This window comes from Macaca nemestrina, chromosome 19, assembly GCF_043159975.1.
Source record: "Macaca nemestrina isolate mMacNem1 chromosome 19, mMacNem.hap1, whole genome shotgun sequence".
Lineage (NCBI taxonomy): Eukaryota > Metazoa > Chordata > Mammalia > Primates > Cercopithecidae > Macaca > Macaca nemestrina.
Window position 1 is genome coordinate 54,305,480 of NC_092143.1, and position 17,044 is coordinate 54,322,523.

At 43.3% G+C, this 17,044-nt stretch overlaps 1 long non-coding RNA gene across 2 annotated transcripts in view; it reads right to left on the reverse strand.

The window, feature by feature from the left end:
- Positions 1–17,044, reverse strand: part of LOC139360033 (uncharacterized) — a 558,829-nt gene that overhangs the window by 378,926 nt on the left and 162,859 nt on the right. For both annotated transcript variants that reach the window (XR_011616939.1, XR_011616940.1), the window contains exon 3: positions 11,476–11,696. This is a non-coding gene — a long non-coding RNA (uncharacterized lncRNA). The remainder of the gene's footprint in view (positions 1–11,475; positions 11,697–17,044) is intronic.

The following is a 17,044-nucleotide window of genomic DNA, read 5'->3' on the forward strand; positions in this document are numbered from 1 at the left end:
GTTCGTGATATAAGTGAAAAAGCTAAGTGTGTAACCTTAATCATGTATAGCATGAATATGGACTTAAATTTGTAAAATCAAAACAAAGATAGATGAGACAGAGAGAGAGGTGAGGACAGGAGTGAATGACAACGAAAGAGAAAGAGAAAGACAGAGACAGAGAGAGAGGCAGACAGAGACAGAGAGAATAAGCACACCATATGTTAGCTAAGTGGTGGGAATAGAGATGTGTTCTATTTCTTCTTAAATCATACAGGGTGTTTATTTTTTAATTTAATGACTAAGCATTGCTTATAATGTCTGAAAAAAAGGTATCATTTAAAAACTAGTCATTATTTGCATCAGGATTCTTATTTAGGTGGAAGTGTTTTGATTAGAAGCAAATCTTCTTGAACTGTATTTGTACTTTAAATATTGTACCTACAAATAATCATCCCTGTCTTTGTCATTATGAAGACACTTTTATTAAGCTTTTCTTCATTTCATGCAAGCAGTGTGTGCAGAGATAGAGATATATAATAAACTCACTCACTTCAAGGACTTTATACTCTAGGTTAGCCTTGTACATGGAACTTGATGTCCCACTGAAGATTTAACTTGTATTTATGTTATGTGTTTCTCTCTTTTGGCTAGACATAGCATTGGTCTTTCTTAGGATAAACCAAAATGGAGAGGCAAAGATGACTTTTCCCCTTGCAGTGGCAAAAAGAGCACATCATCAGATAAAAGGCTATAAGCAGACCATTTGCTTCTGTGCTTCTGACAAAGAGAAAATACCTCCTCCCACAGTGGTCCTGGGGAGGAAAAAGAAACAGTAGGAGAGACTCTAGACCCCCCGCTGATACCATATCTGGGGCCTTAGGAGACAGCTATGAATGGGACTGAGCCTGTTAAGTAAAAGCATTGCAGCCCAGGGAATCACAGCAAAGGGCAAGATTTTCCTGATGGCCCCAGAGAGAGAACCATTCTCCACACAGATGCTGCTGAAAGATTCCTCCCTCCCAGGGAAAATTTGACAAAGATGCTCATGACATAACACACTAAGTGAAAAAGCTTGATGCAAAATTTTGTCATATGTAGCATGAATATGAAATTAAATTTGTGAAAACCAGATTTCTTTCCATTCAGTAGTGCACCACCAATTGACGAGTCTGGATAAAGGGCTTTCAACACCATCAAAATGGCGGCAGGAAGAAATTGCAATACTAGGAAAAAGAGCCTAATTCATCAACAAAGCACTCCGCACACAGCTTGTCATTTAAAAATGACACTTTCCCCCTTTGGATTTTGTAAGACCCTGAAATTTCGTGTTTTCTCAAAATGTGATTATACATTCAAAGAATGGGGGAGGAAATTCCAGTAAGGAGAACTATATAAGCAAAAAAAACTGGAAATGCTATTTTGTCTGCAAGAACCAATAAATGGTTGCATTTTCTTCCAGTGTGTTTATTATTACAGTTTGTCCCTGGTTCGAGTTTAAAAACAGTTTATCCCTCCTCACATCAGGATGACTTTTTTCAAAAGACATAAATTGCATTTACCCAGCTGGATCTGTCAACAAAAACAAAAAGTTTTTCTGCTTTCCTTTCCTTTGTTTTACTCAAAATATTTGATCCTCCTTGTATCCCAAATAGAAGAATATAATAATCAACAATTGATTTATTTGTGTGGACAGAATGATTTGATGCTGTTTCTTGTCGTTGACAGAATGATCTGGGTGGAATTGCATTCCATTGATAAAACTGTGATGAAATGTTATTCGTTGGATGAATAAAGTTAGAAGTCAAGTGAAATTGCTTTGGCTCACATGATATTTTTTCTGCTGTCAGTCATTTCTTGGCATTTGATCACATCATTGTCTCTGCTCCCATCATATTGACTCCGTTGTCTGTTATTAATTGAAGCATGACTTTTCTTTCAAAACTACAACGAAGAGCACAAACTCCAGAAAATAGAAGAAGTTTCACTTTTACTTTTTCTGGCTTCTTATCTATCTGGTTCTCTCCAGAGTGCCTCAACTTCCTTATTGGCAAGCTTAAAACATCATAGCCAGGGCTCAGTGGCTCATGCCTGTAATCCCAACACTTTTGGAGGCCGTGGAGGGAGGATTGTTCGAAGTCAAGAGTTCAAAACCAGCCTGGGCAATATAGCGAGGCATCATTGCTACAAAAACCTTTAAACAAAATTAGAAAATTAGCTAGGCACTGTGGCACATGCCTAGGACATGTAGTCCTAACTACTTGGGAGGCTAAGGCAGAAGGATTGCTTGAGCCCAGGAATTGCAGTGAGCTATAATTACATCACTGCACTCCAGCCTGGGCTACAGAGTGAGACTCTGTCTCAAAAAACATTATAATAATAAACATTGTAAAATAAAGGTTAAAAAATTAGATATCACAAAATGGTATGCCTTTCTTTTAAAGATGTACTCTATGAAATGAAACTTCTCATGATTTGACTCTATCCAGCATGTCTTCAAAGAGCCTCATGAAGACACACACTTTATAATAATGCTCCCTTGATGTGCAACAAGAATACCATACAGCACTGAGAAATAAACAACTGATCATGCATAACAGCATGGATGCATCTCACAAGCATAACGTTGAGTGAAAGACACCAGGCAAAAAGACGTATACTGTGAGTTCATCCATAGAAAGTTTGAAATCAAACAAGATTTATCATTGACGTTTGAAGTCAGGAGAATAATCACCTTTGTGGGGCAGTGACTGAGAGGTGATGGAGGGTACTTCTACAAAAGTTCTGATTTTTTTTTATCTGAATTGTGGTTATAGATATACATATTCTACTTGGGAAAAAAATCCCATCATATTGTGCACTTATGGAAGTTTTTGCATAGATATTATACTTTAACAAAAGTTTACTAACTAAAAAATAGTTTAATTACCATTTAATTAATTACTTTAATTAATTTTAATTAAAGGGGGATTTTTTTGTCATTAACTGATTAGACGTAGAAATGAGAGGAAACAAGACTGTAGGATAACCCCTATGTTTCCTTTAGGCATCAGTGGGTTAGGTGTACAGAGGACAAAAAGGACACAGTGGGGAGCTGGTTTGGAGAAGTTGAGTTTGAGACGGCTGCAAGTCAGGACACCCAGTATACACTCAGAATGGACACCTGAGATGGAGTATATGTTCAGAGGCGGTCAGTACAGCAATAATAACTAGAGCCTATGAGAGGATGCAATTGCCAGAGAAATGGCAAAATAAAAGAGGGGGAGTGAGGAAGGAGCAGGAGTAGGTCCCTGGGGTGGGCTACAAATTTCCATCCCAGGGCACATGGGCAGGATGGACTTCCTGGAAACTCAACTTCCATGGACCCAGACTGCCCCTGGGGCCCATCCCACTAAGAAGGAGGTGGGGCTAATGCCAGGGCCAGTCTCCTACCTCAATGACCCTTCTGACCTTGACCTCTACTTTTTACATTCAGACCTAAGCTCCTTGCACATATTTGATGAATGAATGCTTCACAGATAAGTCCTTAGTCATACAGCATTTACGGGCTTTTGCAATGCCAAACAAAAATGAAATAGAGGCCAAAGGTGAATGCAATTGATGTGTATGTGTGCTGGCAAAATGAGGAAAGCAATTTAAAGCACATATTGGAGGGGAATCAGGGACTATGGATATGGGGGTTTTACATCAACTTTGGGCAGAGCAGTGGGGAGTGGGGCGGAGACAGTTATTAACAATTCTCCCACTTATAATTCCCTATCCTCCTTCTCCCAGTTCAGTTCAATAAACACATCCAAAAATAAATTCTCTTTCATTCTATAGACAGTCAAAAAATATCTGACAAGAAGCAGGTCAGCAAAAACGGTAGTTGTATCTGCAGTATGGAAATCACCAAAGGAAGCCACTGTTTGTTTTGAAATTAATGCCTGTTAGAATCAGTAATACATTGGAAAATTGATATTGACTACAATGTGTTTGTGGGTGGCTTTCAGCAGGGTTGGAAGGTCCATCAGCTTCCTTTTTACCCAGAGGTTAAATAAGCAAGTCACAGTGCACAATAGTTACAAGGCCCCCCTGTTGACTCCATTCTTGGAAAAGAGCACCCGACACCAAGTAAGAGCTCAGGGAATATTAGCAACTATTTGTCAATTTGTGTTTCAGGTGTTAGTGTTTTGTCATTTGTTGGTTTTAAAAATCACCGTGAATTAACAACACTTGATATAATGAAGGATTTAGTGCATTTACCAATGTCACCTTATGTCCGACTCTGTGCTACAGACTCTCAGGTAACTCAGAAGTAAGACAAAGCCCTTCTCAGGGTCACAACCTAACCCACCTTTAACTAAAAAGGGTTTATACCAGCATCTTTGCCAACCACTTTGTTTTCCAGATGAGGGAATCTGAAGTGATAAAGGACTAAGTCTAGAACTCAGTTTTCCTGAGCTCCAGTTTAGGGAACTTTCGACTATAGTATCAGATCTCTTCTGTACTTGAAATTTTTATAATTGTATTAAAGAAAACACAAGAAATATTTACAACAATGCAAACTAATGTGTTTGCAGTTTATGGTTCAGGGTCTACTGGCAACAGTGTTCTGAGAAGGGAGGAAACTCAGAGGCAATGTGGTATAAAGGGATTGTAGTCAGAGAGTCATGGGTTCAAATCCCAGCTACCAGGATGACTGGAGATAAGCTATCTAACCCTCATGAGCTTCTTTAAAATGCAAATAAAATAGTAATACCTACCTTAGAATTAGCTCTCAGGAAGAAACAAAATACAGCATGAAAAATGACTAACAAGGCACCTGGCACATTAGACAATATGTGTTAGCTTCTTCCCTTTTTTTCTCTCCTTGTAGTACCAGTCAGGGGTTCATAGAGAGTATAGACTGACAATGAACCCTAAGCAATACAGTCGTTTTTTTTGTTTGTGGTTTTAGGGTTTTTTTTGTTTTTGTTTTTGTTTTTGTCCCTGAGTTGGTGTGTTGAAGTTTGCCATCCAATATCCACAGTGCCCAAGGCCTGAGCTGTGAATTCCGACTCTCAGGGTCATTGCTTACTTGAACTTGCTTGCCAGGGCATAGGGTGTCTCAGCCTGGGTCCTCCCCAGGTTCACTCTCTAGAGCATGCTCTAGGAAAACAGAAAACAATTGTGCAGCAGCCTTCCTTCCCACCTACTGCATGCAGCCCTGCTGGCTGCCCAATATGCAGACCAACAATGCAAAACCAAGGTCTCCACAAAAGACTTTCATCTTTATCTCTTCCTTCTCCTAAGAACCTTTGAGAACATCTGGATTTCTTTCATTTATCCAGAGGACAGTCCCCTCCAAAATAACTGAACCAAGACGAAGTTCACTGACCGCACCGAGGTGCTTGCAGGAGCTCCCTGGGCCCGTGGGTGATTGTGCACTGACCTTGACTAACTCATCCACTTGGGGCCTGCACTCAGTCTTCATCACCAGGTCTCCCTTAGAACACTCCATCTCTCCTGAGAATGACTGAAATCCACTCAATCGCCCTCTTCCCTGGGCTGCACACATTGTGAAACCAGACATATCACAAGAGTAACTCTCCTTGTTCCAGAACTGCTCATGCAGAGTCAAGAAGAGACGGCACAAACACAAAGACACAGGGTGTCATGCCCATACACTCCCTACACCAAGAAGACGTTCCCACAGCACACAGATATGCAGGAGCACAGAAAGACGCCCAAGCACACAAATTATGGTACACACACACTCATCCGCACAGCTTCACACCAGAGCAATCGCACATGTTCTGCATATAGACACACACCTCTGCCGAGGCTACCATGACTGTGCATGTCTCTGTGTGTACCCAGGCACTATGTGTACCCCTCTCCAAAGCATCCCCACGGGCAGCTCCCCCTGGCAGGGTAGTTCAGCTCTGGAGTCAGAACAGAATTTGAATTCCTGCTCTAACTTTTCTACTCTATAGCCATGGGCCTAGAGCTTGGGCAGGTTGTTCAACCTTGCTGGCTTCCTTTTCTTTATCTGTGAAATAGGGGAAATAGCAATTTCCACCTATAATAATGTTTGGTTTTTTTTCCTCACAGGGCTGCTGTGAGTTTTAAATGGGATCATGTATTTGAAGTATTTGGCACACTGCTTACCAAATAGTTAATGTTCCACAAATGATCTAGGTAGGTATTACAAGCCCACAATCACAGAATCCAAAAAAACTAAAAAACCAAAAGGTTTTTTATAACCTGACCTGGAGAGACATTAGGTTTTTTTATAATGCTTATTCACCCCACTTAGGATCAATATTCATAACTTTTGCTGCAAAAGTGTGAGTATGTTTGGTTAGAACACTGCCACAGTTGCTACTGGGGTTTTGCTTTATACACATTATTTATCGCTTTGCCTTTGGGAAATCTGCAAACTTTGATTTTGAAAAAAGTATGGTCCCGTGGATTTGGACAAGAAACTGTAGACCAGAATTATCATTAATATCATTATACTTTTTAACAAAAATAAGAATATATTATATGTAATAACGACATTATGATAAGATTCAATAGTACTGGAATAACAGCTCTTGTTACTGTCATTACACTCATACTCTCTGCCTTTCTAGCGCATACATTTAAGTGTCAGCTGTGATGGTGAGCTCACACACTAGCCTGCCTTCCTTTCCTCCCTCACATACCAAGTCACTTTCTCCTGGCATCATCTCTCCCCACTTCAGGAGGGATTGAAGCTTCTCACATCTCGCTAGTGCAATGAGCATCTGGGCCATTGAGGCCGCCCTGGTCTTGCTCTTGCCCAGCCTTCCCCGGCTTGCAGCACATCCTGACCTCTCTTTCCAGCCCCAACTCCGCCACACACACTGGACTCTGATGTCCCCAGTCCGTGGCTCTATGTAAGGTAGTGTTTCAGCACTGATGGGGTATGGAGAAGAGGAAGCATCTCTCCCCATGTGTGCTGTGACTCTGGACAGCGGAGGTCTCAGAGCTCATTGCCTTGAATCCCTCACACATGTCTGAGGACCAGAGCCATAAAAATGATTTGTAGATTCCAGTGCATCCAAGACATTTACTTGGCTTTCTTCTCTATTGTAACCCTGAGTATACTCAGGCTCTCTCTAAGTCAATGAGACCTCAGGCCAGGACTGCACTTTTCTGCATTGGTGGCTTTAAGGTTGGTCCTCAGTGTTAGGTGCTCACTAGAATAACCTGGGGAGATTTTTTAAAATCACAGTAGGTGGCCCACATCCCAGACCAATTAATTCAGAATCTCTGGGGATAAGACCCAGGCATCAGTATTTTTTTAAAGCTCCCCTGTATTTCCACTGTGCAACCAACACAGACAGTCCTGTGCTCTGGGCCACTGGAAGGAAGACCACACCTGCATGTGTTATTAAACCTCACTACATGATTGTTTCTGGGTAATCCCAGGAGCCAGGGACTGTGGGATAAGTACTGCGAGGAGGAGAATCTCCCACAGAAACCCTGGCTGTGTTGCCCTGGAATAAGAATCTGGAAAGAAGGCAGCACCAGATCCTTGGAGGACTGGGCAGGGGACAACCCCAGAAGCAGAGCTCCTGAGTGGGCTCAGCAGTAACTTGAGGCCTATGGAAGGTAATGTTGCCAGATAAGATACAGAGCAGCCAGCTAAATCTGAATTCTAGATAAAGAGCAAATTATTTTTTTAGTTTCAATATCAAATATTGCATGGGATATACTTATACTAAAAATTATTCTTTATCGGAAATTCAAATTTAACTATACATTCTGTAGTTTTCTTTGCTAAATTTGGCAATGCTAGGGGGGACAAATTCACCCTGATTTCCTCCCACCTGTGTTGCAAAAGTTTGTTTATGCAAAAAAGAAGGAAAGCAGTCATGTTATTCCAGACAGCATTCGTTCCATTTGCCAAATAAATAGAACTTGTACTTTCCTTTTTAAAAAATAAAAATAAAGCTTTGTCACATTTCTTTCTTCCCCCCCCCCCCCCCAAGAGACTTGGTCCTTCATTTTATGCTGACACCTTAACTCTCTGTCAAAGGCCATTCCAATCTGTAATGAAAGGAATTCAGGGATGCCTTCCCTTTCCGTGTGCATCGCACAAACATAGAATTGGAGATTCGCTGGCAGAAATACCCTCAGCTACCTCTCTGGTCTTTTCCAGCAACTCCCAGAAGGGCCTTGATCTCAGGGCTCTTGTCTGCCCTACTCCTGGGAAGCTTTACTCAGGGAAAGAAGAACAGAGGGAACTGGGCTGCAACAGAGATGGTGTTAATTGGAGCAAAAGATTTTGCCTACTGGAAATAGTAGCTGTAAGCGAGATCAGATCCAAAGAACCCAGTGCAACTCTACAGGCCCTCCTGCAGCCTGGCTCCCCCAGGGAAAACAAGACTGAATCCCCATTGAGGCAAGGCAAAAAAGGCTCGAAATCAATCAATTAACAGCACATATAAGACAATAAATGCCTGTATTTTTTTTTTCTTCTATCTCTGTGTGAATGTTAAAGTCTTATTCGAAAAGGAGAAATATTTGCTCCACAGCCTCAGGATCTGCCAGTCAAGTCAATTCAAGCTTCAACACTGAAGGGTCATGGAGGATGACCTTGGCTGGGAGATATCACCTTACTGTCCGCAGCCTGCTGGAGCTGTGCTGGCCCCTGGGTTGGGTACTCTGCAGACCCCTGAGGGGTTGGTTTTGGTTAGGTCTGGCTTCCTCAAGGCAACGTCTTCTCCTATCTCAGGAGCCTCCCAGCTGAGACCATCCCACTTCTGAACCCCATAGCACAGTGCTGCACCTCTCTTATGTAACCTTGCACCTCTCAGCCATCATCATTGGTGTGCATCAAGCCTACCAGACACGTGAGGCTAGGAGGGGTAAAAGTGCCCATCCCATCATCCTTTCATCCATGCATTAGCTAGCCCAGTGCATTGCTCTGAAATATTTGATGGATGAATGAGTGAAGAAATAAAGAGTGACAACTACCTTCCCTTTAAATATACACGCTTACTATCTCCTTCCTCTTTCCCATTGCCTCATCAGAGCAGAAGGGCTACAATTATTAAGCTCATCTTGCAGCCTAGAAAACCAGATTGGGAAAAGTGACTTTCCCAAATGGGTTTTAACTCACTTGTGGCAAAGCCAGATTAGCAGTCCCCACCCTGGAGTCCTGCCTGGGTGTTCTTTCCTGGCACAGCACTGCCTCTTTGCCAGGCTGCTGAGAGGAAGACGCATTGGAGATAAATGTCCCAATGCTTGAGAGTTTATCAACAAAAACATGGAGACCTGATATGGTCCATCTCTTCCATAACAAATAAATAATACATAGTAATAGTTGTGTCAAAATATTAGGGAAAGGACAGAAACTGCAATGCATGTTATTTGGGTAAAATACACAGACTATATATATCCTTTTGAGTAAAAATTGTAGTCAGCTAGAACTTGTTTCCCAAAAAGGAAATCAAAGCTTTCCAAATCAAACAGCATCTCTTTGGGGCCCATTTATTTATTTAGATGTTAAGTAAAGATTTGCCGTGTGCCTGCTCCGGGCCAGGCATCACTTTAAAGGCTGGGATAGAGTTGGGGAGTGAGTCAGGAGGGCTTTCTCTCCTCATAGAGTTTCCATGCTGGTGTGGGGAGATGGACAATAAAAAATAAACCCAACAAACAGGCAACAGAGTGCCCGGGTGTCATCAGTGCTATGAAGAAAATAAAGCAGTGTGGTGCAGGAGAGAGGATGAGTGAGGGGCTGCTTTAACCGGGTCAGAAAAGGCCTCTTGGTAGAAGTGACATCTGATCTGAGACCTGCCTGACAGGAAGCAGCCAGCCCTAGGAAGACGTAGAGCAAGACATCCCAGGCAAAGGAAACAGCCAGTGCCAAGGAACCAAGGTGGGGACAACCTCAGGGTCTCTGAGAAACAGTAGGTGGAGTGGGATGAGCAAACAAGGAAGCAGAAGAAGAGATGACATCAGAGAACCCAGCAAGGGCCAGACCCCAGGAAACTCAACTACGTGGGCCAGGATAAGAAATTTGCATCTTATCCTCGGCATAATAGAAAGACCCTGGAGGGTTCTGAGCAGAGGAGTGCATGGTTTCATTTATGTCCTAAAAATACCATTAGACTTTGTGAAGAGTGGATTTAGGTAACAGGTGAAGCCAAGGGGATGAGTGAAAAGAAGATTTTGCAATGTTCCTGATTGTGAAGATCGTCGCCTGCCCTGGGTTGAGAGAGAACAATTTAGAAGAACGTAGACTATGTTTTTAAGCAAAGTCAGTAGGATTTGTCAATGAAAGATATCCAGGGAATAGAAGGATGAGATAGATTAGAGTTAGGCTTCTGCTTGGCTTGAGCAACTAGGTATATGGTGGTGGTGGTGCCATTTACTGAGATTTGGAAAAGAAGTTACAGAAGGCAACAGAACCTCCTTTGGGGATGTCTGAGGGTTGGGATTCCTATTAGATGAACAAGTAGAGGTGAAGAGAAGACAATTGGGTACCTGAGTCTCAAGATCACGGAAAAGGCCAGGTGTACACACTTGAATAATTTTGGAGTTACTGATATAAGGTTAGTAATTAAAACCACAAGGTAAAGAAATTTCCCCAAAAAGAGGAAGTGTTTGTAAAGGAAAAAAGAGCCCAGCACGATGCTGTAGGTATTCCAACATTCGGGTGGGTGGGAGGAGGAGTGAGTGAGATATGGGCAGTGAAGCAGGAGGAAAATCAGAAGAGTCCAGAATCCAAGAGCACTGGGGAACTAAAGATATCATAAAAGGCTTCCTGGAGTAAGCGGTATTCAAACCAAGCCTTGGAAACTGGGTGGTGTTTAAATCAGTGTAGAGCAGTGAAGGGCACTCTGGGTGGATGTAAAGGTGTGAGCAAGGCCTTGGAGCAGGGCCCAGGCATTGAGGATCTGTGGACAGGAAGAGGAGCAGGTGATAGTTACTAGGATCACTGCCCTAGTGTTGGGGGCCCCAGGTGAGAGACAAAGCCAGGGTTGTGTGAGTGAAGGCAGGAGGAAACCAAAGCTGACTGCATCTTCCACACCCCTTGTCCTGCCTGCGCTTCAGATACCTTAAATGCCCTGGGAGTCGGGCGTGGGCACCCAGTGCTGTTGCTTTCTCCCTCCTCCAGGCCCATCAGCAAAGAGCCATGCAGCGAGCTATCCAGGCCCCAGGGTCCTTTGCCCGCTGTGCAGCCAGACCATCAGCTTCCCTGGCTCAAACCTGCTCCTTTTACTGCTATCTGCTTTGGGGAGGGATGCCATGGGGAGTCTTTAACCCAAGAATTCAGGAAATTAGCTCTACTTCAAGCTCCACTCTCTCCAACCAACTTTCTATAAACCCCTCTCTGCCCCAAATTAAGGTGCTTTCTTAATAAAGGTGATCTCCTAGTTTCTCTGTAAGCAAGTGTGCTTTGTTTTCCAACTTTCCTTCTCATCTACTTCTAAAAATTTGCTTAATGGTCTCAGTTTCTCTAGATTCCTCTTATTTTGAAGAAAACTTAACCTTTACCCAAAGAAGCTGAGTCCAGCCTGGGCAAAACACACATCATCGGCAGCGTCCTCTAACACTTGTGGACTGGAAAAATGCTTCTCATCTTGGAAGTCTGGAAGCAAGGAGAAGTCCAGGGCTGGAATGGAGCTCCAGCTCTTCTGGAGGAACCTGTATCTCACAGGGAAAGCCAGCCAGACCAACACAGGGATGAGGTCTCATGGGTTCACAGGGAATACTTCCTAGAAGAAGAAAGAGAGCAGATTAGATGATTAGTGCATGGGCATCTTCAGCCTCCCCCAACAGAAAGGAAGCCCCCACAAGTGTAAGCACACACATAGAAACATGCACACATTCTACACACAATGATGCTCACAAATCATAAACTCATGCATACAAAACACCTGAGTAATGCTGTTAGAGTTCCCTCAAACATGTCCCCTTGGTAATTTTCATTCTTTCACATATACATGCATACAGTTGCACGGTATTCACTTTCAGTATCGTACAACATTCACTGCCTGCAATTAGGGAGGACACTGGGTTTTCCAATAACTAATGCTTTATCTACAATGTACCTCCTGCTGCCTGGAACTCCTCCCGCACCCCCACCCTCATCATCACCTGATTTGGCTGAGGGGTGATGGGCTGACTCCACGTGTTTGGGACATCCTGCTCTCAGCTCTGTCTGTCCTGTCTACTGACATTAGCTATTCAGCTGGAACCATTTGCACATGTTAATGTCTTATTTGTGTCTCTTCATGGGCCTTTTAAACATGTATGTTTGTCCTAAATACTGGTCTGTGGCAGAAACCACATTTCTCAAATTAGGCCAGGAGGCCTGAGATTCCCCAGGGTGCAGATTGTCTTCCACCAGACTTGAGACACCTGGTGATGATGTGCCTGTCAACCCACCTGAGCTGGAGGCTGCTGGAAGGCTAAGGCCTTCACTTCTATTTCACTGGCACCCTCTGTCTGGCCCACACCAGGGCTTGGCCCACAGGGGATGCTCTGCAGGTGGCACAAGACTGTTTGAGGTTAGTGGGGTTATGGGCCTCCTTCCTCCTAAGTACTGGTGTACTGGCCATCCTCTTTTCAGCCAGTGCACACAGAGGGGTAGTTGTCACAAAGACCCAGCCCTACTTGTTCTCCACCACCAGGTCTGGAGGTGCAGGACTGCATAACCTCATCTGCACACATCGGTCCACATAGGTCCAGTGTCAGAAGCATCAGGAGGACCCACTGGATGCTCCTAAACCTCACCCACTGGTTGCTGGTTGATGACTGTTTTCTCTTCTACCACTTAAGACACAAAGGGAAAGTCTCCCTTGGAAGGTGTCACATTGACTCTGATATTATGTCCCTAACAGGTCAGCTCTCATCCCGGAGCTTCTTCGTGCGAGGGGCTGAATATGAGATCTCTGGGGGCCTGGTCTTGGTGGTGGTGATGGTGAAAATCCTCCAGGGAAGGAAGGGTGAGTCGCAGATGAGAGGCCCAAACTGAACTCTCAAACTGTATCTGTATTACTCAAGGTTTGCCAGAGAAACATAACCAATGGAATGGATGAATGGATGAGTGGGTAGATGGATAGACAGATGATATATATGATAGATAGATAGATAGATAGATAGATAGATAGATAGATAGATAGATGATAGATAGATGATAGATGATAGACACATAGATAGATAGATAGATAGATAGATAGATAGATAGATAGATAGATAGATAGATAAGAGTGTATTTATTATGAGAATTGGCTCACGTGATTATTGAGTCAGAGAAGTCCCATATGCTGTTGGCAAGCTGGAAAACCAGGAAACCCGGTGGTATAATTCATGTGATGCCAAAGGCCTGAGAAACTGGGAGGCCACTGCTGTTAAGTCCCAAACCCCAAAGGCCCAAGAACATGGAGTTCTAATGTCCAAGGGCAGAAAAAGATGGATGTCCCAGCTCAAACAGTGACAGCAAATCCACCTTTCCTCTGCCTTTTTGTTCTATCTGGCCCTCAGCGAATTAGGTAATGCCCACCCACATTGATGAGAGCAAATTTTCTTTACTCAATCCACTGATTTAAATGCAAGTGTGTTCCAAAAACCACCTCACAAGCATCCTGATAAATAATGTTTTGCCATCTATCTGAGTATGCCTTAACCCAGTCAAGTTGACATCTAAAATTAACCATCATGATGTCCTATATACCTTGGTTCTTGCACTTTTTTCTTTTCTTTATTGTCTCTCCTCTACTCACCACTTTCTCTCCTATAGCCCACCTAAAGTGAAATAAAGACTATCTGGAACATACAAGTTGGTAGGGGCAAGTAAGAGTGACTGTTGTTTCAAGAAGGGATTCAGCCTCCTAAACAGCCAACTAAGAACAGTTAGAACGTATAGACCAGAGTGGCCTTGGCTGACCTCCTTAGCCAGGACATCAACATCCCCTTCTTCAGTGCTCCCATACCACTTTCACATTGCTATTACAGCAGCTCAGACAGGGCATTGGAGGTGGCTGTTGACCAGCACCTCTGCTGGATGGCAAACCACTTAAGTAGAAACTGGGTTTTATTTCTCTTCATATTCCAAGCACCTAGCACAGAACCCAACATGGCAAGCACTCTTAAGTTCTCACAGAAGAATTATGAACAGGAAGAAACTTTTATGGGTCAGGTTTCCCAGAAAGCAGACTCTGAGATTAAAACTGGCAGCAGGAATTTGTTGGAGGGTGTTTTTGGAATCCACAAGTTCCCCTGACAGGAGTGGGAGACGGAGGATTGGGCAAACAGAGTAGTTGAATTGCAATGCAGTGACTACAGGGAGCTCTGCAGGTGAAAGGGCCCTTCAGAATTATCCTGTCTTCATACATCTTCATCCAGCAGTCTCTACACGGTGGACCAGTGTACTAATGCCCCTAGCAGCGGGGGGAAGGAGTGCTTCAGTGCTGGACAGGGGGTCTGGGGCACCATGACATCCATCACAGGAAACTTAATGGAATATCAGTATTTCAGAAATGGAAAGAAATGTACTAGCAGAAGAGCCATAGAACCCAAGTCAGGAGCCCTGTGCACTAGTCTACATGCGTTTTCTGATCTTGGACAAGTCACCGAGCTTCTCTAGCCTCTAGTTTCTTTTATACTGGTGGCACATTAAAATCTCCTGAGAAGTTTTTGAAAATTACTATCCCTGGTCCCCATCTCATACCAATTGAATCAGGGTCTCAAAGGGTGGGTATCTAGGCATCAGTGTTTTTTAAAAATTCCTGGTGATTTTAATAAGCAGCCAAGTTGGAAAACCAATGGAAAAATATATGGGCCTTAGAGCCTCTCCTCAGTGATTTCTAATGTCCATGGTACTGGATTTCTAGTGTCTATGCTCTGTAGCCAAGAGCTGGCTCCCCTATGAATAGAAGGACGTACATGACTTCTGGTTGCAGAAGCTTCCCCAAATTCACTCCTTGTTATGTCTCAATTGCATCCTCACAAATTTTGTATGTTGAAGTCCTCATCCCATTCAAGTACCTTGAAATGTGTCTGTATTTGGAGATAGGGCCTTTAATTAAGTAGAAATGAGGTCACTAGGGTAGGCCCTAATCCAATGTGATGGGCGTCCTTACAAGAAGAGGACATCGTTATGTACAGAAGGATAACCATGTGAAGACACAGAGAGAAGATGGCCATCTACAAGCCAAGGAGAGAGGCCTCAGAAGAAATCAACCTGCCAACTTCTTGATCTCTGACTTCCAGACTCCAACACATTTCTTTTGTTTAAACCACCTATTCTCTGGTATTTGTTACAGCAGCCCTAGCAAACTAACAGAGTCCTCAACTCCAAACCCCTCTTCTTTCGCTCAATTTCTCTCCCCAGTTTACTCTTTCACTTCTCCCAGAGACCAAAGTTCATAAACACTCTCAAAGTCTCCCGGCTCAAATGCTGATATCACAAGACAGAGCTAAGGAAACTTTCATCCTTGTGAAAAATCAGTGAAAGCAACTGCAGAACTGTTTCCCTGGCGTTCTCTCACCTTTCCCTCCAGTCCATCAGTGAAGAAAGCTGATTAAAGTCCTTCCAGAACAGCCAGCCCATTGGGCCCATTCTCAGAAAACTCATTGAGGGATTTATGAGGAAAAGAGGGCAGTCATAAGAGAAGTTCTTTTCTGTGTGGAGTGGTGGTATTATGGGCAAGCCAGCCTGCCCATAATAATCCTCCTACCAGCCTCTGGCCAGTTGCTGAAATTCAACCATCCAGGACATTCTTGTATTAGTCAAGGACTCTGTTAAAATGCCAATGCCAAAGAGACAGGAAAACAAAACCATTATATGCTGTTTATACTTTAGGCTCAATTTGCTATTGAAGTTGTGTCCTATGGGTTGGTTTGATTAATGGTTGTTAAGAGAGAATTAAGGCATTAGTCACTTCAAAGAAAAAGCTGGACTTGTAGAAGGCCTGTTGCCTGCAAAAGCTGCCTGCTTGACAGTATTGGCCACTATTCCCTTTCTTATTTCACCATAAGTCCCCCAGCAAATAATCAGGGAGTATTCCCCAGCCTGCGTTTGCACTAAGCAATCTTAGACAAGCATTCCTAGGTTTCTCAGTTACACTCAAAAGGAGGCCAATCAATTTGTCCAAATAAATATCATAAACACAAAGTGTTTTAAAAGCAAAGGAGAATGGGAGGAACTTCTAGTCAATTATCTTCCACCGTAAATAAATACTGGTTTCCAACCCATTCCCTCAATGACCGAAAAAGTCCTGTGGACACAACAATGTATTTCCTGGGGAGAGTTTCCCCCTAAGAACGCAATCTCCTAACCCATTCCTTTGCATAAACAGGAATGAAGTGTGAAAAACAAAAATGCTCTAAACAGGATTTGCAATTATTTTAGGTTCTTTCCTACAGGAAAAGAAAACATCATCCTGCTATAATTTTCTCTTTACTTCCCTCCCTCATTCTCTCCTCCTCTTCTACCCACTGTTTAATGAGCCCCAGAATTTTCCTCCAGAGAACTTTTCCCCATCATATAACACAACCTTGGAAATAAACACTGGCTCCAGTTGGATGGTGTGAAAAAACAGGGTGGGCCTAAAGAGAATGCATTCACTGTAAGGGAACAGAGCAAGTCTGTGCATTGGATAAAGCTGGATCGTTTCTGCTTTTTTCCATACCCTTATTCAGGCAGTTCCCATGTTTAAGAAAACATTCTGAGACTGATGTTCAGCCTTGCCCTAGAATTTAGCCAACACTGAGCTTAGAGAAGGAGTATTTCAGAAGTGTATTATAAGACCCTGGGACTCAGCACTGTGTGCTTTAGTATGAACCAGATGCTGAGCCCTGGGAGCTCTCTTGCTTGATTCTGGCCATTGCCTTCTTGTCTTGCTCTCATGCATGAATCCCTGTCTCAATCATCAATCTAGTATCCAGACCTTCCCTGCTCCAGACCCCAGTGGCCAGTCATGGAGATGGCCCTTGTGTTGACTAACCCCATGCTTGCCTGCTGAGTTTGCCTAAATCGGCTTCCTGCTGTCTTCCTCAGTTTCACGCTGCCCATTGTTAGGGCCATGCTCTGCAGAGAAGCAGTAGAAGGAAGTTGTTA